The 25,460-nt window shown below is 42.0% G+C and overlaps 1 protein-coding gene and 1 pseudogene across 1 annotated transcript in view; one reads left to right on the top strand and one right to left on the bottom strand.

Annotated features, from left to right (window-relative positions):
* RAPGEF5 (Rap guanine nucleotide exchange factor 5) overlaps positions 1–25,460 on the bottom strand; it is a 269,897-nt gene that overhangs the window by 243,455 nt on the left and 982 nt on the right. The gene's annotated exons all lie outside the window — the stretch shown is intronic.
* LOC102529472 (Y-box-binding protein 1 pseudogene) lies at positions 19,680–20,626 on the top strand (annotated as a pseudogene).

Raw genomic sequence — 25,460 nt, 5'->3', positions numbered from 1 at the left:
AGGAATACAGCAAAGGGATTAATGGGTTTCCTCTTGTCAACTGTATTTTCCCTTCCAAAACCTCTTTATTTTTATTTTCTTTATTGGTGAAAAGCCCACACTCTGAAACCATTCCACCAACCTCCACTACTCAGTCTTGTCACTATCTAGTTGTATGACTTTGGGCAATTCTCTTAACCTCTCTGTCCCTCAAGCTTCCTCATCTGTAAAATAAAGATAATGGTTGTATCTAATGGAATACTACTTGGCCAGAAAATGAATGAAATAGTGCCATTTGCAGCAACATGGATGGACGCAGAGATCATACTGAAGGAAGTAAGTCAAAGACAAGTATCACATGATACCACTTATGCGTGAATCTAAAAAAGTGATACACATGAACCTATTTATAAAATAGAAACAGACTCACAGACATAGAAAGCAAATATATGGCTACCAAAGTGGAAGGGGATTGGGAGGGCTAACCTGGGGATTTGGGATTAGCAGATACAAACTACTCTATAGAGAATAAAGAAACAACAGGTATAGCACAGGGAACTATATTCAATAGCCTGTAATAATCTATAATGAAAAATTATATATATATATAACTGAATCACTGTGCTGTACACTAGAAACTAACATAACTTGTAAATCAATTTTTTAAAAAAAGATAATGGTACTTACCTGCTTCAGAGTGCTGTGGAGAAAATGATACAAACTGACATATAAAGTACCTAGGAGTAGCTGGCAGGTGGCAAATCTCATTAATGGTGTATATTTTTTAAAATCATTGTTTGATTATTTTTTCCTGTCTGGCACGCCACCCTAGGCACATTTGCCTTGGCCTCCTTTCTAGACGAGCACAGTTTTCTTGGGGGCACTGGAGGATGTGCTCAGTCAGAGAGGAAGGTTTGGGATGGGCTTGTCAATATTTATGCAGTTACAACCTCAAGCACAGATTTAGGTCATGAGGGGTATATTGTGCAAGCGAACACTTCCCGGAGGTGCAGGACAGATGTGGAGCCACCAGGTTCCAGCAGTGGGTCTCCTGGGGACCAGGGACAAAGCAGCTTCACGTCAAGGCAAATATAAGTAGGGTTACCCACTTCGGGGCATGCTCTTCTTTCTCATCACTATGGCGGGCCATTTGGAAAATTTCCCATATTTTAAGATGTAATTATCAAAACAATAGACTCTAAGCAATTGGACAAGGTGAGAAATTTCAGCACTTGCCAAGTTGCATGTTAAAACTGTGGAGTTTTTAGTTTAGTGAATTCCTCACTCCTGTTCATGCTGTGGGTTAATAAACAACCACAGCCACGGCTGATCACAGACTGAGGGAGAAAAAAGCTTTCCTCCAACCTGTCAACTCCATACCTGGAGCAATTTGGGATGGCAGAGCTCCAGAAACTGCAAAAAGCAGCCATTAACAATGTAACCATAGTCTTTTACATGTACAGGAGCTATGCTAGTTGGTGGCTGCTCTTTTGGAAGGTACACATATTAGCAACCGGCAGTGACTCAGTGCTTTATTTTTAAGCACCACGTATGATCTTTTCGACTCCCAGGATGGCATTCGATAGTTCACCTGATGAGTTAACAAGCAGACCTCATAAAAATAGCACAATTATCTAATATTTACAACCCAGACATTTCTAGTGTCACCTTATGTTTGGTGGTGGTGGTAGTATTTACTAGATGCCCTGGAGGATAAATAAATGCTAACTGGTGTAGAGAATACCCCTCCAGGCACTTACAGTAGTCATTAATGGGGTAAAAAAAAAGCACAGGAATTCAAAAATTAAAAAAAAAAAAAAGAAAGAAAGAAAAAGCACAGGAGACCACCTGAGTGAGGCTCAGCTCCAAATTTTGTGTCTGTTTAGGTACATTTCTTAATCGTTCTGAGATTCCTTCCTGAACCAGGAACAACAGCCACCTTAGGGAATGTGGCAAAGAAATGAAGCTTACACGAATTCCTTTGGCTCCCCTACATTTCCCAAACACTTTGCAGCTAGGCAGGGTCATGTTACCAGTGCTAGCCAATAAAGGATGGGCAGAAATGACATTAAAGCAGTGAAAAACCCATGTGTGATGATCCCAACTCTCTCTTCTCTGGTCCACGGGATTGAAAAGATCACATATTTTTTTCATATGATGGAGTTTACAAGATGGCAAAATCTCTTTCAGCCTGGGTCTCTGAGTGACTTTGTGGAGCAGAGAATTCACTTCCCCTGCTCCCCACTTCCATCCCCTCATGGACCCTTAATGAACAGACAGTTTGCATCAGAAATAATCTTGGGTAATATGGTAGCATGGAGATTTTTGAGTTCTTAAGGGATTTCTGTTGAGAGATCTCCAGGTTACTTCCTCCATCCCCAGTATAACACAGCCCATCCTCCCTAAGAGCCAAGGTCATGGTGAGACAGTAAGATGTAGTAGTAAAGAGAGTTTTTCAGCCACAATGCCTTGATTTGAAACTGAGCTCCATCACTATGAGCTTTGTGATTAATCTGGACCTCAGCTTCCTCATGAAATATGGAGGTAATTCTTCAGAGGATTGTTCTAAATACCAGTCAATAGATGTAAAATTTTGAAAACAGTGTCTTACACTCAAAGCACTCAAAGATAGCAGCCACTACTAGGTACATCATCTAGCACATAAAAGATAATTCAGCAAATACTAGTTTCCTTGATCCACCACCTTCTTCTTTTCCTGGGATCAGGAATTCTCAACTCTGGCTGCACATTAAAATAACTTAGGGAGATCTGAAAAAGGACTGAGCCTGGGCCCCACCCAGAGTTTCTCATTTCATTGGCCAGGGTGGCCAGCACTGACAGTTTTAAAAGCTCCTCAGCATGCATCAAATGTGTGCAGCCAGGGTTCAGAACCATCCTTTCTCACTTGGCAGCAAATTACCATTCGTCTGCTTGACACTAGCAAGTTTTCTCAAACATGATAAGTAACAACAACAAGATGTAGGGTTTCCTGTGAGCTGATAGCCTTTCCCAACTCCAGAAGTGTGACATTCAAACCACAAAGGAAAAACCAAGCTTGTGTTATGCTGATTTGACAGTCTGGCTGACAGTGCGTCTTTCCCCTTCCCTCAAGACGGGGTACAAAGCAGCTGGTAGGCGCAGCATTGAATAGATCTGTGGGGGAGGGCGATCAGAAAAGAATAAGGTTCATTACCCAAGACACCAGAACTGCAGTTGCCCCCTGGTCTGGTTAACCAGTCTGGGTTCAAGAAACAGAAGCCCACTGTGCTGGCTCGAGGAAAGAGGATGGGACGGGAAGATCACAAATATCAGAGGGCCAGAAGCTGATCTTGGCACGACGCCGGGAGACCAGCCCTGGGCTGTCAGCAACTAAGAAGACTTCCTGCTCTTCCTAGGTGCCACAGGACCACCCTCACCTCTGCTCCTTTGACCAAATCTCCGTTGTCTCTCTCAGCTGGCCCTTGCTCTCACTTGCTTCCTTCAACACAGCTTCTGGTCCTGACTTTACATTCTTGGCTTGAATTCTACCACAAATTGAAGGCAGTGTATTACTTTGTTCAAATCTGCTCATTCAAAGCTGATCATTCTTACTTGTTTATTTGCAGTGGAACCCCCAAACCACCTTCGGTCAGGAATTCACTCCTGGTTTCCTCAGCTGTGGATGAGGAAGCAAGACCATACATAATACAGAACGTAATGTTAAACTGGAACTTTTGGCTGGGACACCAAGATATTATCTATACTGGATTTCAACCTTGAAAAGTTGGGAAATGGACAGCCATGCAGATATGTCAAACAAGTAGTTAACAACCAGCTTGATGACTCTCAGACTCTCATTGAGGAGCATAAAGTCAAGAGAGAATTTTTAATGATCATTTCTTTGGGACGAGCCAACCTCCCTGCCTATCCCATAACCCTGGCTTTAACAATCCCTACTCAGAAAGACATGAGTAGGGACCATGTGTTTCCTGGAGGGGCCCAGAAACCTGGTACCTGACCACACCTGAATAAGCTGATGTTGCCTGTGACAACAGAGTGGACAACTGCAGCTTGGAAGTAACTTTCTATCAGCAGGTCAGAAGTGTGTGAGTCCAGGGGTCATATGTGGGAACTGTGGTGGGAACGTCAGCCTGTGGATCCTACCCACATTGGCAGGGATCCAGAGTAAGAGGTTAGGGATTATAATACCAGCGGCAAAAGCTGAAGGGAGGTCAAGAAGACCAGCCAGAGGAGAGGTGCTGCCTGAGTCAGGGAAGCTGTATTAGAAGGGCCAAGTAGGGCTCTCAGAAGACCCCAGGGGGCACCCCTGCAAGAGAAGGTGTGCTCTTCCATTGTATGACACCACCAGTCCAGTATGAACATTCCGAGCCCCCACCTTCCTGCTGCGTTAACCCTGAAGGTCCAGAAAATGGACCTTCTTTCCTGTTTTGGCCAGTAGTTTCCAAGAGCAGTCAGTTGGGCTGAAAAGGCCTGTGCAACCTCCCAACAATTCAACCGTTGGGCCAAGCTCCTCCCTAACATGGAGTGCCACCATATGTCTGATGGGATCATGAGAAGATGGGGCCAGTGAGTGGCCACGTCACATTTCCTTTCCATGTTTACCAATTAAACAAAACCAACAAAATTATCTTCTACTACAGTCCAGGCAATAGGTCCCCACTGCAGAGCATACAAATAGAAGACAATCTCCCGCCATTATGTATCTGGCTTACAATAAAGAAGGCAAGACAAGTACAGAAATAATCATAATGTACCTCAAGAGATGGATAAATAAAGTCTCTGAGAGTTTAAAAATGAAGACCATCCTGTTATAAGAGGGAGGAAAGGCACGGGGTGGTAGAGCAACGATGGGACTGGGACTCTGGTGAGCTGCAGCATTTGAGCTGATCTCGAATGGGCACATTTCAAAAGAAGAGACAATGAAGGGAGAAGGAAAGGAAGGCCATTCTAAGTCCAGGGGAATTGCCACAGCTGCCTGGTCTACCATAGGATTTCCTTCCATGTCAAGATAGGAGAGGTAAAAAATTTTCATCTCCTGTGCAAACTCTGGGTCTATTTATGGGTTGCCTGTACTGCTTTGTCAATGGAAGTGGGTAAGTACAAGGAGTGTGTCTTAAGTCACCTCGGGCGGCTATAACAAAATACTTAGATTGGATGGCTTAAACAGTAGACATTTCTCACAGTTCTGGAGGCTAGGTAGTCCAAGATCAAGGTGCTGGCCAGTCAGGCTCCTAGTGAGGCCCCACTTCCTAGCTGGCAGGCAGCCACCTTCTTGCTGTAATTTCACATGGCATAGAAAGAGAGTGAGGAGAGAGAGAAAGAGCGCACACTCTGATGTCCCTTCTTATATGGATACTCGTCCCTTCATGAGGGCCTCACCCTCAAGACCTCATCTCAACCTAATTATCTCCCAAAGGCCCCACCTCCAAATACCATCACATTGGTGGTTAGGGCTTCAACATATAAATTTGGAGGGAGACACATCTAGTCTATAACATAGTGTTCTGGACAGTTAGTAAGGAGATAAATGGGTATAGGCATCTAGTGAGAATCTAAAGGGACTACAATACACCTGGAGGAGAAGGCAGGTTTTCCACAATGGGATGGGGAGAATTATGAGTCTCAGCAAGAAAGAGGGCAGAGAAAGGAGATGGAATGAATGAGAGGCACAGGAGCAGGGTGGGATGCTGGTGCAATGGGGCTCTGAGCGTGAGCCCGCAATAGAAGCTAGAGACGGAGAAGATGCTGCTTGTGGGTGGGGCTGGCTCAGCAGGAGACAGGTGGGCTTGGAGGAGTCAAGGGAATCCAGGCCCAGTTACTGAATTCTCAACTGGTGCCAACTTTTTGCCCTGGTGAGTTGTGTGGCTCTGGACCCTGCTCAAGCTCGGGTTCACCTCCATCCTGTCAGTCAGCCCTGTCGTAGACCTGTGGTCCATCTCAGGAACCCTCCCTGATGTCTGGTCCCTGCAGTCTGAGACAGACTTCCCAGATACAGCTGCCTGCCAAGGACTTCGACATGTCACTGAGATGAAGTGACACTGGAGCAGAGACCTGAGGAGGGAGGGGGTAAGCTACGTGGACATGTGGGGAAAGGGCCTTCCAAACAAAGTGAACAGCAAGTGCAATAGCCCTGGGGCAAACATGCACTTGGTGCGTCCAAGGAACAAATAGCATGGAATGATCTGGGGAATGGGGCAAGTTACGTGGTGGGAGAGGTGACAGAGGTGATACCAAATAGGGTAAGGAATCTGGATCTACTCTGAGTAGATACTGTTCTCAAAAACTCACAAAACTTGCAACTTAAAACAGCTAAGATGTCAAGGAATGAGCAGAGGTGAGCTCAAGACAAAGAACTAGGATGTGGTCCTGGTTCCAGGTCCATTTTTGTGACAAAGCATGACACCAAGTCCTATTTCCCCTACACCTGCAGCTGGTCCTTTCCCCAGAAGCAGCCCCACCCAGGAAGAGTGCCTTGTCCCTTCCTCTCTCTGTCTACATTGTCCATGTGAAGTTAGGCCTTCCTTGCCCTATATCACCAAGTGTGAAAAGTGTCTGTGACCCCCTCCTCCTTGGCCCCAGAGGAAGAGAAAGGAAAGAATGGCTGACAGCCCTATAGAGCCTCTTAGCATGTGTCCATTGTGAGGAGAGGGGATGGAGGGGGTTCCTGAGAAGGGGAAGACACTGCTACTTTTAGAAGAAGGGGAACAGAGGGACTGGCCCTGAAGGACCATTTCCCTACCTTCCCTCCATCCCTCGTCTCTCACTTTACCCACCACCACGTGCTCCCTGTGTTAAAGGCTTAGTTCCTGTTCTATTTTCAAGCCTAGTAACTCTGACTTCATTCGGTGGCAGAGAACCCTGATGTGATTTGTAAAATGCACACTGGCCAGGTCTACATATCTTTACCCACCTCCCCACACTCATCCCATACTCTCTGGGAATTCATCTGGGCCAGAGACAGGTGACACAGTTGTGGCCAGTTATGGATTTTAGTAGGTCATTATATTCTAGTTACAACTATTACAGCCCAAAGAATAATCTGTGAGCAAACCTCTGTACAGTATGTCTTTCCATGGAGTTAAAAGACAGCTTTGAAAATGATAGAAATTTAATCTATCTCTGTATCGATCGATCGATCTACCTACCTACCACCTACCTACCTAATTGATCTTATCTGTCTGCATCTCCAATAGAAAAATGGATAAAGGACACAAAAGCAACTAACAAAAGAGATATAAATGACTGAACACTTTGAAAACCTCAATCTTTCTAAAACTCAAAGAAATGTATATTAAAACACTGAGAGTAGCCAGGGAACATGGTCAGTAGCCATTGTTACTTAGAAAAAGGGGAAACAGACTTTGCCAAGCATTACTGATGGTGATGTTAAACTGATATGACCTTTCTGGAGGGCAATCTAGAAATAGGAAAAATTTAAATAGGTATACCCTTATACAGCAGTTTTGCTTGTAGGAATTTATTCTTAGGAAGTAATTGGACAACTTCACAAGGACATATGTACAAGGATTTCCAGGGAAAATGACCTAAACCTCCACAGTAGCAAATTGGTTACATAAATCATGCTACATGTATACCATGGAATAGTCTTTAGCTACCAGAAATGATGTAAAGGAGTATTTATTGACATGGAAAGGAGTCTACAATATAATAAGTACAAAAGCTAGATTACAAAAGTGTGCAGTGTAAGTTACAATTTTTTTGAAGATTCTGTGTTATGTATTAAGTCTAGAAAAAGTAAATACATATATCAAAGATAAATCATTTTTGGCTACCTCTGGATTATGGGATTTTGTTTGATTTTTTACTTTTTCATGTGTTTCTGCATTCTCTGAATTTTAAGTAATAAACATGTATAACTTTTGAAATCAGATCAAATCAGTAATGCTGAAATGCTCTGAAAAGTGAAATGAAATGCTTGGTCAATAGATCTCTGTTGAAAGATCACCCTTCTCCTCTGCTCCCACTTGAAGCCAATCCATCGTGGGATTATGCTTTGACTCTCTCAGACAGATGAGTATCTATCCTATTTTTAAAAGCTCCCAGAGAAAGAGGCTTCAAAATTTCCCTTGACAATCCATTCCAGGGTTTATCGAATCCATCTGAAAAAGAAATGTCCCCTTCTATCTAATCTGAAACACCTGTTCTGTTACTTAAGCCACTGCTTTTCTCCTTCAACTTGCAGTGAAAATAGGAACTGGTGACTGCCATTTGTCCTCATCAGGATCAATTATTTTCCAGAATATCTAAAATTATATAAATCCTACAGGTTAAACACATATGCATACACACACACTTTCAGGACTCTCTAAACTGGCATTATCACATAAGCAAACATTACATTCAAAGAAGCCATTTGGAAAGCCCTGCCCCATCCTAGGCTGCTTAGAAGGACAGATTTCAGCCCCAGATTTTTTGTTTGTCTTTTCAGCAGTGGCACTGTCGGGAGAGTAACCTTGAGCAGGGATGAGAACGGGAGATGCAGGAAGCTATCTCAGACTTGTTCTGGTTGATAAGAATGTCATCCCTAAACCTTGAGAAAAGCAAAGAGAAGAGCAGATTGCTAATGCTGACAGCCCATGTGAATGATACATTGTGACAAGAGCTTTCTCTCTCTCTGTTCTTTAATTCCTCCTCCATCCTGCTCTCTCCCTCCATCATCTCCTGCCCAATCCGTTGACTTCAACCCCATCATGGCAGATATTTATTGTCCGCTTACTATGTGTCACACATTGTTCCAGGAAATCTACATGTACTCACTTAACTCCCACAACCACCCTAGGAAATGGATTCCACTACCCCTATTTAAAGCGGTTTCATTCAAGAGCTCTGTCCTCTACTTGCTGGGCACCAGATGGTCTCCAGATGCAGCCCTTTGGAGCCACAGGGGGTTCCCCTGACCCCAGAGGGGGCTCTGGGCTGGTAGGGAGGTGTGCACAGGAGCTACCATGCCTCAGTGACCCAGAGAGCTATGTTGGGTAGAGTGGTGGAGACCTCAGGCTTCGGAGCCTGAAGCAAATGCTGTCATTGACAGTCATGCTTTCCAGGATGGCTTCCAATCACCAGGCTCTGCTTCTCTGTGCCTGAGGGCTTTTGCTCCCCAAACCACAGGAGGCCACTCTGCCCCTGGGAGTAGCCTTCACATGCAGGTGTTGGTGTATAAATACTCTGGCTCCCTCAGCCCCTGTACTGGATAATTCTGGGTCACGAATTTTGTATTTTTTTTTCTATGGGATTAAAGTGCTGTTACCATAGTAGTAACTGATACAACAGTCATCCTTCATGAGCTGCCTTCCTTCTCCTGAATCACTTCCCACTGCCCAATAACTATTCATACTTGAATCCTTGTCTCCTTCCTGGGAAAACCTAAGGCCGAGTCTATGAGAGGCCTGGTTTGAACTCCAGCTCCCAGCCTTTCATCCTATATGACCTTTGATGAGCTTTAACTGAAAAAGGGGCGAGGTGTTGCAGGGGTTAGAACTTTCTATATAGGAAGTTCTGCAAACAGACACTGAAGAAAAGGCCATACCTACTGTTGTTGGAAAGAGGGTAATGTTATGTGGTCACTGTTTCTATTCCTAAACAATAAGAAAACACCTCTTCCTTCCTCACTAACACTGCTGGAAACTTTAATCCTAAGGCTTGCAGCTGACTGCTCTCTAGCCTTGGACCAGGAAAGCTAACAACAAATTAGACCTGTTGTGAAGACCTGATATCAGACATAGTTCCTTAGAGCTCAATTTCTATTTCAAAGAAATAATTGCAAGTAATTTTCCAGGAATGAGTTTTCTACCCATCTGCCAATTTAGAGATGCTAATCCTTCCTTGGGCAGAGTGCTTTAATGTTGACAGAACATTTCCATCCAACTTCTATAATTGCATTTGAGTCTCACGTCTGATCCTTTTGTCAGGATAGGATAGCTTGCACCCCGTAATGAACTCTTCGATCTCAGTGCATTCACACAACAAGTGTGTATTCCTTGCTCGCTTTCTCATGAGCCAGCTGGGTGATCTACCCTATGCCATCGTCTCTGCAGCATCCACAGATGGACCATCATCATCTGGAACATGGCTGCTCACTGTGGCCGAGGGAAAAAGAGCATTCGGGAGCATTCTGTTCTAGCAATTACATGCTGTACTCAAAAGGAACACTCTCATTCCCTCTCAGAATTCACTGGCAGGATTGGGTCCTGCCACTAACCTGGCAAGAAGCTGATCCTACCACTAACCTGGAAGGCAGGCAACTGGAAACCACTGATATATAGAGTAATGACTACCAGCATATCATTCCACCCATTTTATTACGGGAAACGTGAGAAATGGTGAGTTTAAGCACCTTCTTAAAGTCACCCAGGGAGTCGGGGCAAAGTAGGGTGTGGGATCCCAGTGTGGTTCTTTCTCCCTGAGATGCCTGGAGACTACACTGGCAGACGAGGTCCCACCTCTCTCCTATCTCCAAACTCAGCAAACCTGAACCATCTTTGTAAGCCTCCCCAGTGGCAATCTCAAAGTCAAGGACTGAATAGTGAATGGTCAAAGAAACTAACTTTCTGAAGTAACTTGGGGGTCAGGTGATAAGGGGAATTTTTTTTTTTTTAAGCAGTAGGATGTGGAAAGGAAAGCGGACCCTCCTTCTTGCTTGAGAGAGAGAACCACCCTGTTCTCAGAACCAGGGAGGACTCTCCAAATAGTAGGATTTGAAAGCACTCAGACCAGACCACCACAACCTCAAGCTTCAATGCAGTGGTGCCCCAGAGTCTGCACACATCAGCCTGTGAGAACCAAGTGTGCATCTTTTCCCCGCTCCACCTGCAGCACAGTGGTGACTTGAAGTTGGCCATGGTAGGAATATTTATACCACAGAAATTGGAAAAGCTATAAATCCAGGGTTTTTATCCTCCCAGACTGCTGGTTGTTAAACATGTACCAGTGCACTACTGTTCCTACTGTCAGTTTCTCATGCATGACTGGCTTTTCCTTCATGCTCCTGCATGCCTCGAGGGCACCTGTGGAACCCTGAGGACTGGAAAGCTTCTCTGAGGAGAAGGGCTCTGCCTTTTCCCTTTTTATTAGAGTTCTTCCCTTCCCTGGCACACACTTACATGGCCTTTACTGTGTGCCAGGATCATTCTAATCACTACACGTATAAAGCCTCTAATCCCTATGAAGAAGGTGCTATTATTTTACAGATGAAGAAACTGAGGCACAGAGAGAGTAGGTAACTTGGCTTGGGTCACACAGCAAGTAAGAAGCACAGGCAGGATTTGAACCAGGGTAAATCCAACTCTAGCATCTCTGCTGGTAATAACCACACTCTATTGACTCTCAGAGCACATAACAGAAGAATAGGAAGATTTTAATTAGTTAAAAAAATTTTAAATACTATTTTTCTGAATATCCAGTATGAATTATATCTGGCAACCACATTGTTAAAGTGGATTTTTTTTCACTTGTTAAATATTCATTTATTGAACACTGGCTGTACGCAGGCTCTATGCTAAGTGATGAAAAGGACACCAGGATGTGGGCAATATGAGTTGCCATTTATTGAGCTCAAACTAAACAGGCACATGGCAGGTGCTGACGGGGCTACAAAGAAGACCTGGATGAGCGATGATGGTGATAGCAGTGAGAGTTACTGTTATTTGAATGCTTAATACATGCCACACACTGTGATGAGAGTCATTATATTTTAATTTTGTGACATCTTGTGAGACAAATATTTTACATTGTGTGCCCATTTTACAGTTGAGGAAACTGAGGCCCAGAGAGGTGCTGGAAGCCACAAAGCATGTCAAAGAGCTCACAATCTGGGTAGCTCTGACTACACTCTGTCTGCAAGGCAGGAGAGTTACACTCTGGGGTTTCTCTCCATCACCCTCTGACCACAGTTAAGCAGTTCCATCCATGTTCCAATCAACTCTGAAAGCTGACATTTTGGCCTTCAGGAGATCTTTGGCATTGTCAATCCAACACTCTTCGAATACAGATATAGTGAGAGGAAGCTCATAAATCAAAAGGAAAAAGATTTTTCCAAGCACTTTTGTAAGAAACATGAATTATTAACATTCTGAAAAAGCTTAAACAAGCATAGATGTGCTTGATATTCATTGAGTTCAACACACAGTGTCAACGAGACCAGAAACCCATTACATGCTCAGCAGGGAGCTTAAAAAACCAAAGCAAGGACCTCTTCTTCCAATATACACCCGGCTTTGTAATTAGAACCTCCTATGGGAACATTTTCAGTATGAATAAAACTCTGAACTTGAAATTAACAAAGTTAACTTTGAAATGAAATGTTACTATAAAAAGCAGGATAAAATTTTTAACAAATATGCTAAAACTTGTACAACTCCTTGAATGTTTTTGTCTTTAAAGATGTTTCTGTAGAAGGTTAGCCTCTTGTTCAACTAATAGTGTTATCCCTTAAAAGTATTGGTTTTAGAGTTGTTTTCTGGTTTAATCTGGGAAGCACACACAAAAAGCAACCCTCTGTGTTTATGTCTATGTGTGTGCATGTATATGTTGTGCACATGTGCATGTGTGTAGAGGAGGTATTACTTTGGAGTCCAATTTTGGGTTCAATATGTATGTATATGTATGACTGAAATACTATGCTGTACACCAGAAATGGATGCAACATTGTAAACTGACCATACTTAAAAGAATTTTTTAAAAATTAAACCTGTATTTCTGGTTTAATTCAGTCATTTTTCTTACTATGTTTAGTTCCAAATGACTTTATGCTCTTTCTAAAAATAAGCTTCACCTGCCACAGACATTGTAACTACCAAGGAGAGACAAAATAGTATGCCACAGTCTCTGCAGGGCAATTCTTAAAAGACTAGTTCTCCAAAATGACTGGGAAGGTAACTTCTTTACAATACTCAAGGTGAGTGCTTTGAGAAGAAACATACTTATTTGCATGATTTTTTAAAGTATTTTTATTCCATCACTTTCAAAAAGATTTGAAGCATTTGTTGATCATTTAAATTGTCACATTAGTTTATGTAGCATTTCATATGACCAAATTCCTGGGAAATGCTTGTTTTTGTTTGAATGAGAAAGAAAAAAGATAAAGTTTTACATTGAAAGGTGTGAAAAGGAGATATTGGGAGAAAACAAGATCATTAAAATACTTCATTTAAATATGAGTTTAATATACTAAATTCATATATAAAAAGACATGATCAACAAACAAGATAAGGGGGAATTATTTTAAATCCTTACCTTACATTATAGAACAAGACAAAATAGAGACAAGAGAAGGAGTGAAGTATAAACAGACTATAATTACAATGACTGATGTTGGAGAAATGGGAACATTGCTGATGAGAATATAAAGTGGTGCAGCCACTTTGGAAAACAATTGGGTGTCTCCTAAAAAGTTAAGCATAAATTTACTGTATCACCCAGTCATTCCACTCATAGGTATCTACTCAAGAGAAATAAATATATATGTCCACACAAAGACTTGCATATGAATGCTCATAAAAGATTTTTCCTAATAGTCAAAAGGTAGAAACAACCCAAATGTCCATCAACAGATGAGTGGATAAACAAAATGCAGTATATCCATCAGTGGACTATTATTCAACCACAAAAAAAATGAAATACTGGTATATGTTACAAAATACCTAACCCTGAAAACATACTAAGTAAAAAGAGCCAGTCACAAAAGACCGTATAGCATATGATTCCATTCATATGAAATGTCTAGAACAGGAAAATCCACAGAGGCAGAAAGATGGTGTTTGTCCAGGACCAGGGGTAGGAATGACTGCAAATGAGCATGAAATTTCTTTTAGGTGATAGAAATGGTCCAGATTTAGACTGCAGTGAGGTTTGTACAACTCTGTAAATTTGCTGAAAGTCATTGAATTGCATACTTAAAATAGATGAATTTATGGTATGTAAATTATACCTCAGTGACACTCATAAAAATAAACACTATAATTAATGACTTTACCTTCTATCTACTTCTGGTTCCCAAGCTTAAATTCAGTATAAAAAGTAAGAAAGGGGTGGTAAACATGATTACATAAAAATGTAGAGGTTTTATACATCAAAACACAAAACAAAAATAAAATGCAAAGAATAAATCAATAACATTCACCACACATACAACAAACTTTTTAATTAGTATATAAAAATTTCATACAAATCTATGAAAAAAACTAGTGAGATCCCAACATTTAAATGGGCAATGGGCATGAACAGACTAGTTCATCTCCTGCTTTGAAAAATGACTAATAAATGTATGAAAAATATATCCAACTCTAAGAATAACCAGAAAAATGTAAATTTTAAAAGCTATAATTTTCATCAATTGATATATCAGTTTTAAAAAAAATGTAATATTCCACACTGGCCTAGGTATGGTGAGGCAAATCTTGTGTCCTGTTGGATTAAATACAAGTAAGGATATCCTTTTAGGAAAACAATTTAGCCATTTGTTTCAGAAGTCTGAAAAATATCTGTCACCTTTGGTTAAATAATACTACTATGATTATATGAGAAAATAATTTAAGATATAGGAAAAAACTTCATATACAGACATGTTCAACTGAATAGCATTTATAACAATAGATAATAAGAAAGAGCCCAACTGTCCAAAATAGGAGAATATTTTAGTAAACTATTCTGCATTCAATGGAATACTATGTACCACTAAAAGTATTTCCAGAGAATTGATCACATGGGAAAAACTTCAGTCACCATGTTCAGTGGAAAAGAAACCCATCAGTATACAAATTATTAAGTGAAGAAAAATCACATCAGGATAGCGCATCATCTCAATTAGTATGAAATGTGTGAAAAGAAGACTGGATAGAAATACACTAAAGTATTAACTGTCACTACCTCTGGGTAGGTGGGATTTCCAAATATGCATTATAATTATACCCTCATAGTTAGAAAACATAACTTTCTGCTAATTTTGAAAAGGAAATCTTCAAAGCAAAGACCAAAGGCACGTACCCCGGGATAGCTCATTGCCTGAGTTTTAAAGGTAATCATACCTTATCTATCAACAATTGGTACTGGATTAACTGATGCAATGATTTGATGTGATATATTAAAAATTAATTCACTGGATAGAATACCATACTATTTATTATTCACATGCTTTTTAAACCAACTAACTGCTTGGTTGGCAGCAGTAAATTATTTTGCAAGGAAAAATTTAGCAAGCTGTCTACCAACTGGGGCTGGCCACCATTATTCACAGCCTATTTGTTGCCTTCGATCATGGCTCAGCAGAGCAATCACTGTCTACCATATATGAAGAGCTACCATGCAATTAAGGCAATTCAGGCCCGAAGTCAGTCAATTCAAAGAGACAAATAAGGTTCTTCAAAAAAAAAAAAGTCTTTTGGCATCACATGAAGCAAAACTGATTGACTAACTGAACATCTCAGTTTTCAGCTGATTTGCATAGTATTCTGAGCATTTCAACCTGCAGCCATTTTGTTTGAGGTACAGCCTGTTTCCAGCTACACTATCTAACCAAAGCCAATAAACATTTTTTTAAAAATCTGCTATAATTATCAAGGTGCCAATGTTTCATTTTCATTCTGACTGACAACCACCCTAGGTGCCGCCAAAATGAACTGCAGGCACTAAAGGGAGATGGTCTCCAGCCTCACCCCAGAGCAGAAATTCTGAGGAATTCGGATCTGATTTCTAAAGAAAAAGAAAAAGAGCAGCTTCTCACAAAAGTGACGGTGCTGAAATTAGCTACAATTCCCAGAGCTACTTCCCGTTACATATTTACCAGTGGCTGTCGCAGCCCTTCAGTGCTGACTACACTTTCCTTAGAACATGAGACAGTTGTGAATGTTTTTCTTCCTGTCTTCTCTGCCTATAGACTCTCATTGGGCTATAAATATCTGTTCTATTAGACCCTCTAAAGAAAATAGGGCACAGCCCCAGACCAAGGTGGAAGTAAAGTACTTCCCTGGGGGTGCAGAATCCTAGAGTCTGCAATGCAATTTCATTTACAGTAAGACTTTGGGCAAGTCATTCCATGAGGCTGCTGTGCAAGGCATGAAAAATAGAAAGTTTGAGGCATTCCAGATTCAAAAGTACTGTAAGATAGATCAACTAAAATATGAAATAAACAAACAATTGGTTGAAATGCACAGCTAAGCTCATAAGAAAGTAAGGGAAATCCTCAGAGGACCAAAGAAAAAAAAAGAAGGAGGAGGAGGGGAAGGGGGGAGGAGAAGGAGGAGGAGGAAGAAGAAGAAGACGGAGAAGGAGGAGAAGAAGGAAAAGAAAGAGCAAGAACTCAGAATTTTTTTAAATGGCAGAGAAGATAAGAGTCCCAGAGACAGTAGAGGGCCAGATGACAGAGCGCCTTGTGGGCCAAATGGTGACTTGGAATTTATTCTAAAAAGCAGTAAAGACAGTGAAGGGTGAGTTAACTTGTAGAAGGCTCTCTTGGAGCGCCTTGTGGAGAACAAACCATAGGGAAGCAAGTCTAGAAGCCAGAGCACCAGTTAACACAACTGGCCAAGCAAGAGGTGATGATGGCCTGGACAACCTGATGCCATGGTCTGAATGTGTGTGTCCCCCAGAATTCACATGTTGAACTCCTGACCCCCAAAGATGATGGTGACCAAAGGTGAGACCTTTGGGAGGTACTTAGGTCATGAGGGTGGAGCCTTCATGAGTGGAATTAGTGTTCTTATCAGAGACACCCCACAAAGGTCCCTGGCCCCTTCTACCATGTGAGGATGCAGCCAGAAGATGCCAGCTATGGACCCAGAAGAGGACTGGTTCACCAGAAAGCAACCATGCTGCACCTTGATCATGAACTTTAGCCCTCAGAACTGTTGGAAACAAATTTCTGTTGTCTATAAGCCACCCAGTCTGTGGCATTTTGTTATAGCAGCCTGAAAAGACTAAGACACTTGGTGTAATGAAGATGGGGAAACAGCCAGACCCTGGAAAGGCCAGAAGGACTTCTAGATTGATTGAAAGTGGGTTGCAAGAGAAAAAGAAAAGAAGAAACATGACTTTTGAGAATTATGGCTTAACTGGAGGATAGAGTCAGCTGTTCTGAGACAGGAAGGGGTAGAGGAGGAACAGTAGAGGAATCAACAAAGATCACTGGTTTGTGTATGGACATATTCTGTTTGACACCATATTAGACCAACCACTAAAGATACAGTTGTTATGCTGATAACTTTTGACAAAATCAGCAAGTTCCAAAAAGTAAAACTTTCCAACCTGACTCAAGAATAGAAAACTTGACTCGTAACTTTAAATTCTCAGTGGTAGTGTGTCTTGTCTTCCCATAAAGAAAGCATCAGTAAATCCTAACAAACATTCAGAGATCAGAAAATTTCCCGTCTTAATTACACAACCTCTTAAGAGGAGAAGGAAAAAGAGTAAGACAGGAAGAGGGAGAGAGATGAGGACAGGGAGGAGGAAAGATGGACCATCCCAATAACTTAAGGAAGCTAACATATCAGAATGAGACAAGAATCAGGCAAAAAAAAAAAAAAAAAACTATTCAACAATCTAATTCTCAAACACGAGGGCAACAATTCCAAATAAAGTATTGGCAAACCAAATATGCCACTCTAGAAAAAGTAAAATACATAAAATCAAAGTAAGTTTAATACTAGAAAATATTTTCATGTAACTTACCTCAGTATAAGGCTATGAATAGTTTTCACCACAAAGGAATCAAAAATGGTGAGTAAACATGCGAAAGATGTTCAAACTCATTACTACACTAGAGAAACATTATTTAAACATACCAAGTTGACAAAAAGAATTTTTAAGTCTGATAATACCAATGGTAAGCAATCACCAACTCAACAGCAATAAGTAACCATTAACAATAAGCAAATAACAATCCCTAGCACCTAGACTGTTACTTTAAATACCATTTCCCAGAATTCTGGAGAAATGGCTGATTCCGGGTCTGTGACATAAAATGTGTAAAAATAATCTGGCACTTCCTGTCACACCAGAAAATCAGAAGCCACAGTATTACCAATGGGGCAAAAGGACTTACACAGGCTCCCACCGGCCGGAGATGCAACAACTGAACATCAATCACCTAATAGCTATAATGGATTAAAATAGCAAATGTATTTTAAATGTGTAGGTAATAACTTTCAAAATTCACTGGTCATATCTAGAGGGTGAGGAGAACCAATTTGTTATTGTGAAAACTGGTAAAAAAAAAAAGGCAAAATCAAGCAAATGGAATCTGTTTACAAACTATATCTTGGGATACCAAATAGTTGAGGAGGAGAAGGATTTTTTTTAATAGAAGTATCCCAGCTAATAAATGAAGTGAGAGTGATAGAATTTTAATATTTTAACGCCATGATTAAATAATGAATCTTGGCAATAATCATTAATGACTGTTAACATTATCTAAAAAAACCCAGTTAACTGGATATTGTATGCTTCCTGATGGATGGAAGTACAACACATTATCTGATGTACTCTCGTCAAAAAATTGAAGCTAAAACTGAGCAGTTCTCTAGATCCACCAATTTACAGGAAATAGAGGGTCTATGAAACATGTTGAATGACACACTGGAATGCAATCAGCAAAACCCAGACTGTGGAAACTATACACAATAAATGACCTGGTTTCTTCAACAAAGAAACTGTCAAGAACAAAATAGAGATGAACAGGAAACCTGTAAGCAAGAAAGATTTCAGAGTTACAGCAAGCAATTGTAATCTATGAGTCTCATTTGAATACTGATTTGAAACAAATAAAATCGTAATTTCTGACATACTCAGAAAAAAATGTTTTTAATGTGACAGTACCAAGGGTAAGCAAGACTGGGGGGTAACAGATACCCTTATACAGTGCCTGTGGGAGTGTAAACCTTCCCAACCACTTTGGTAAACAACTAGTCATCATCCAGGGCACGCGATGCCGTGCATGACCTGCAGATCAGCCACTCCACTCCTAGGTTTATACTCTGGAGAAACTCTTGCCCGTGGGCACCAAAAGACGGTATGGCAGCATACATAGAGGCAAAGGTTGAATAGTAAAACTCTTACCCAAAAATCCAACAATTACACTGTGCTGAACACTGGAATTTGACACAACATTGTAAAATGATTATAAATCAATAAAAAATGTTAAAAAAAAGTCCAACAATTACAGCAGCAAAAATAAAATGTGGTGTATTCATAAAAGGAGCTATCACATTTCAGTGAAAAATGAGTGAACAGAGTTGCCTATATCAGTATGGATAAATCTCACATCACATTGCATATTTTTGAAGGATACATACAGAACGATACCATTGATGTAAAAGTCAAAAGCTTATAAATGTAAACAATATATTAAGGTTATAAGTGTGTCTGATGGGCTTAAAAAAGGCTTAACAAAGGTTGAATAGATCTATAGGTAGTAAAACCACACGAATGATAGAAAACAAACATGGTTACAAAAGGGGAAAGGGAGGGAAGGGATAGATTGGGAGTTTGGGATTTGCAGATACAATCTACTATAGGTAAAACAGATAAACAAAGAAGTCCTACAGCATGGCATAGGGGAATATATCCAGTATCTTGTAATAGCCTACACTGGAAAAGAATATATAGCCCACCGCCGCTGCCGGCCTAGTTACCATCACACCCCGGGAGGAGCCGCAGCTGCCGCAGCGGGCCCGGTCACCATCACCGCAACCATGAGCAGCGAGGCCGAGACCCAGCAGCCGCCCGCCGCCCCCGCCCTCAGAGCTGCCGACACCAAGCCCGGCACAACAGGCAGCGACGCAGGGAGTGGCGGCCCGTGTGGCCTTACATTGGCGGCGCCTGCCAGTGGGGACAAGAAGGTCATCGCAACAAAGGTTTTGGGAACAGTAAAATGGTTCAGTGTAAGAAACAGATACGGCTTCATCAACAGGAAGATGCATTTCTACACCAGACTGCCATACAGAAGAGTAACCCCAGGAAGTACCTTCACAGTGTAAGAGATGGGGAGACTGGAGTTTGATGTTGTTGAAGGAGAAAAGGGTGCAGAGGCAGCAAGTGTTACAGGCCCTGGTGGAGTTCCAGTGTGCGGCAGCAAATACGTAGCAGACTGTAGCCATTATGGACACTATCCACGTCGCAGGGGTCCTCCACACAATTACCAACAGAATTACCAGAATAGTGAGAGTGGGGAAAAGAATAAGGGATGGGAGAGTGCTCCCCAAGCCCAGGCCCAGTAGCGCCGCCCCTTCTGCGGGCGGAGGGTCCCACCTTACTACGTGCGGAGACCCTATGGGCTTCGACAACAGCATCCCACCCCTCCTTTGCAGGGAGAAGTGATGGAGGGAGCTGACAGCCAGGGTGCAGGAGAACAAAGTAGACCAGTGAGGCAGAGTATGTGTCGGCGTTATAGACCACGATTCCGCAGGGGCCCTCCTCGCCAAAGACAGCCCAGAAAGGATGGCAATGAAGAAGATAAGGAAAATCAAGGAGATGAGACCCAAGGTCAGCAGCCACCTCAACGTCAGTATCGCCGCAACTTCAAGCACCGATGCAATGTCTGGAAAACCCTAAACCACAAGATGGCAAAGAGACAAAAGCAGCCAATCCACCAGCTGAGAATTTGTCGGCTCCTGAGCCTGAGCAGGGCGGGGCTGAGTAAATGCCAGCTTACCATTTCTACCATCATCCGGTTTAGTCATCCAATAAGAAGAAATGAATATGAAATTCCAGCAATAAGAAATGAACAAAAGATTGGAGCTGAGACCTTAACTGCTTGCTTTTTGCCTGTTGACCAGATAACTAGAACTATCTGCATTATCTATGCAGCATGGGGTTTTTATTATTTTTACCTAGAGATGTCTCTTTTTGGTAACAACAAACATTTAAAAAAAAAAATCCTGGTTTTTCTCAATACACCTTTAAAGGTTTTTAAATTGTTTCATATCTGGTCAAGTTGAGATTTTTAAGAACCTCATTTTTAATTTGTAATAAAAGCTTACAGCTTGATTTAAAAAAAAAAGTCAACAAACTGCAACCACCTGTTAATAAAGGTCTTAAATAAAAAATAAAAAGAATATATATATATAACTAAATTACTATGCTATACAATCAGAAACGAACACAACATTGTACATCAGCTATACTTCAATTAAAAAAAATACAAATGATAAAAACAAAATTCAGCCCAGGATTTACCACAAGGACAGAGGGTGTGAGGAACTGGATTAGAGAGTGACTTCAACACCACTACTTCTCAACTGGCTGAGGACACAGGCATTTGTACATTATTGTTTATAATATATACATATATATTCTTTTATGTATATACCATATTACCAATTTTTATAAAGAGGGTGAACCAGATGTCTAAAATCCTTCCTATTACTTAAAATTCAACCCCTGTGACTTCTCATTTCCTTCACCTTCCTCTTGGGAAAAATAATAGTAACTTTCTTAAAGGATGTGGTGAAGATTAAATGAGTTAGTGCACATTAAGTGCTTGGATTAAAAGCATAGGAAGAGAAAAGAAAGAAAAGATAAAGGACTAGTGATGAATATACAAATGTCCCATTCCCTATAAAGAAAGGGTGACTCTAAAATTCATAAATCTGAATAAAGTATGCATAAATCTGCCAGACATGTTCTAAGAAATGATCTGTGTACACAAGTGCCATGAGAATTTAGTATACTAATAATAAGATTCAATTATGTCCAATTAGATCCTATTATCACTTTATTTTCACAACTAACTAACTAAATAAATAATAAAGTGCTTGGCTTAAAGCCAGACATACAATAAGACACATGAAGTGCTCAATAAATATAACTCGAACTACGACCATCATCTTCCTATTTACCACCAGCACTGCCAGGGGAGTACATCTTTAATCAGATGATGAAGGTGAAGAATTAGGAAAATCCCTAACAAAGCAAGTAATCGCATTGTTTCTCTCAGCAGAGCGAGGGCCAGTGTTGGGGGGAGACACCCTCCTTCCCCTTCCTCCCCCTGGCTGGCCTGGTTCTGACGGAAACTACCAGCTGGGTCCCAGAGCTGCCACTCTGAAGAGTCATGACAGATTAACACTGAGAACGCGGAACCATGGTTTTGCCTCAATAGCCAAGTGTTCTCAAGGAATATGGAGAGAGTCATGTCCTGATGCTTGAAGAATGTGATGACCTCATTCCAAACCATCAGTCCACCCTGCCCCAGGCCTTTCAAGCCAGTCAGACAGACACACTCACCACCATGACTAGTCCTTCCCCGAGTGCTCTTGACCTGCATCTTCCCCAGTCTTCCCTACACCCATACGGAACTCTTGCCTCCATGGTTCCAGCCTCCACCTCTCCCAGGGCACTGTGGACCTGACTCTCTTCTTCGCCTCCCTGTCATTTACATTACTGTCACTCCTATCAAACTGTAGCGTGTCTCACCCTGTGGTACTCCTCCTTCTGGGATGTACTGAATAGGAAAATGTTTTCTCCATCCAGACCCAATCCTGGAGGCTTTGGTCAAATGCTTTTGGTTGCAAGTAACAGAAACCCCAACTCACATTGACATAAATAATTAAAAGATGATATTGGCTCAGTAATTAAAAACTACAATCATGGGGTGAGTTTCAGTGTCCAAATGATCACACAAAGACACAACTTATTTTCATCTTCTCTCCTATGGTACCTGCTTCACCCTTAAAATTGACTCCCTGCATGTTGCATAATGGCTGGAAGTAGCTTTAGGGGCTGCAAATTTCCTTGTTTATGTCTTACAGGAAGGAGAAAAAAATCTCTCTCCCAGTAGCGCTCATAGAAGTAAGACATCTTTTCCAAAAGTCTCTGGGAAAAAATTGGGGGGCTGTTCATTGGCTTGAATTGGATCCTGAACTGTGGCCAGGGGGATGAATCTTCTGGTTAGGGAATAGATGATCAGAGCCCAAGGCTGTTTTTATAGCAGAATCTCCTCTCCTCTAGCACGTGGGCTAGTGGAAGAGGCACAAGGCCTGTGCCCTCTTTCACCCTCACCTCCAGATCCACTTTCTGCTCTGTTCTATGCCCTCAGCAGCAGACTCTTCAGAATGCATCACCCCAGCTGCCTTGCTCTCTGGCTTCTAGTTGGATTTGATCCTGGGAACACCAACTGATGATCAGAAGGTGGAAGGAGAACAGGGCAGGGGTAACTGTCTCCCCAGCTCACCCCTTACCTTGCTATGGTCCTAACAGGCTGTGTTTCTCTAGAGGGACAACTCGTGTGGGGCAGCCTCCAACCGTTCCAATTCCAGCTGTAGCCAGGCTCTGGTCCCAACACTCCCTCCCTCACCCCATCAGGCCCAGGGGTAGTAATGGCTCCCTGCTGTTGGCTGTCCCTTAGAGCTGTACCTTCCTTTGTTGGTCCCTGTCCCACCCACATCTGTGTAACTGGCCCCTTTGTTAAACCCTGTGATTGTACCGTCTGTTTCCTTCCCGCACCTTGACTCCCACAGTATCTGGGTGAAGACTGGACAATGTTCCCAAGAGGAAGAGAATGGATACCAATGGGAGACAAGTAACTGTCCCTTCATGGCTTCTAATAAGCAGTTTACTATTCTACCTTATTATTCTGTTATGGATTACACATGATGTGAACAATATTTAAATACACACACACACACACACACAATAGCAGTCTTATCTCTTTCTGGAGAAATGCTCTCGTCATTCTGTGAGAGCAAAGGACCTCCACTTGCTTCATGAGCTCAGGCAAAAAAGTGCTCAGAACTGCAGACCTGCTGCTCCTGCCAATAACCCTGCCTGACTGCTCATTGCATATTTCAATAATCAATTGGAGGATGGAAGACAGAAAAACAAGGGAGAGAGTGAATAGACAGGGGATCTCAGAATGGAATAAGACCTAAATGAGTTATTCCACAAGAAACACATACTTCACTGGTCTCCTGGTTATTTGACTGGACTTCCCCAGTGGCCGCCAGGGTCCCCCTCAGTATCATCAACCCCTCCTCCCTTCCACACGTGACTCACTGGAACCCTGGGAGAGGTGAACGCATGCCCACAGCAGCACAGTTTAGGGCCAAACCAGTTTTGGGGAGGGGGGATTTGTATGGGGAAGAGGGCACAAGTTATGGGATTTGGGGGCCTGCTACACAGGAGAATTCTTATTGAGTAGAAAATATTTCAAGGAGTCCACGTACAATAGGGAAGAGTATAGCAAAAGATGTGGAAAGATGGGCTTAGGACTCTGGAAAAATCTCATTCGAACAAGTTGCCCACCCATACCCCTTTGGGAAAGAAGGAACCCCTCAGAACTGGTCTAACTGGTTGTCAACTAAGAGGAATAGAAGAGGAAAATTTTCTCGGCTTTCTCATGATGAATGTGCATGTATTCCGGGTGTGTGTGTGTGTGTGTGTGTGACAGAGACAGAGAGAGAAACGGGGGGGGGGGAGAAATTGATTCCCCACCACTGATAAAGCTCCCCTCTCCTCTCATCTCCTTTGTAGCTCTGTGAATGTGCTTTACTGGGGGAGCCCACCTACATCCATTGGCCCCCATCCTGACAGCTGGGGAAAGACACACACCCACACAGGGGCCTGCACCTGGCATCCCGCCTCGCCACAGCTGTTCCAACCACGTAAGAAGCATGGGGGTCACCGGTCATCCTCCATGAGAACAAAGAGCCAAGGATGCAGAGATAATTGTGTCAAAGGGATTTGACTTCCTGGATGACCTCACTGCAAAGATCTGCAGAGCACAGATAAGCATCACAGGGCTCTGGCCGAGGGCCCCTCCAGGGAAAGAGAAGCCACGGAAAGCTGACTTTCCATGTTCCGTACTGCTCTTTCTTGACGGAGGGACAGACACCTGTGGTCATCAAAAGTCATGATGTCCCAAACTAGCTCTTGCCAATTCCACAAGGAAGACAAACAGGGGTCACGTCACCCCCAGTGTAAGTCCTCCACTGACTCCATGGGGGTCCCCTGGGGAGCTTTTCCTTCTGTGTCCCTGACCATAGATTTCTCGTATTTTCAGTCAAATGAATTTGTATGTCATTCTTGAACTTTTTCTTTCATGTTCTCAGAATATACAGCATTAAAAATAGTACAAATAGGTAACCAAAAAAAGTTACCTCAGAGATTTGTGAGCCTAATAGCTATAGTTAGCAACAGAGAAAATTAAATGTTCCAAAGCATTTATTTATTCATTCTCCAAATATTTCTTCTGAGCCCTTTCTGTACCAAACACAAATTCAAGCATGGGAAACAAAGATAAAACACGTTCCCTATTCTGGAAGAGCTCATAGACTTGCTGGAAGTCACAGACACTTGAAACAAATGGCTATGTAAGTGCTACAAAGTAATTTTATCCCTAAGAATTCTGCTGATATAATGTTAAATAAAAAATAAACCCAGAATAAGAATCAGTTATCAAGGCTTTGTTTTATAGTGCTCAGTTTTGGCCCTGGAATTTGTTCATTTGTCCAATACTCTTATTCCTACTCAGTTGCCTC

The sequence above is a fragment of the Vicugna pacos genome, chromosome 7 (genome assembly GCF_048564905.1).
Source record: "Vicugna pacos chromosome 7, VicPac4, whole genome shotgun sequence".
Classification (NCBI taxonomy): Eukaryota; Metazoa; Chordata; class Mammalia; order Artiodactyla; family Camelidae; genus Vicugna; species Vicugna pacos.
The sequence above is the reverse complement of the archived record's forward strand: the minus strand, read 5'-3'. Positions and strand labels throughout refer to the sequence as shown.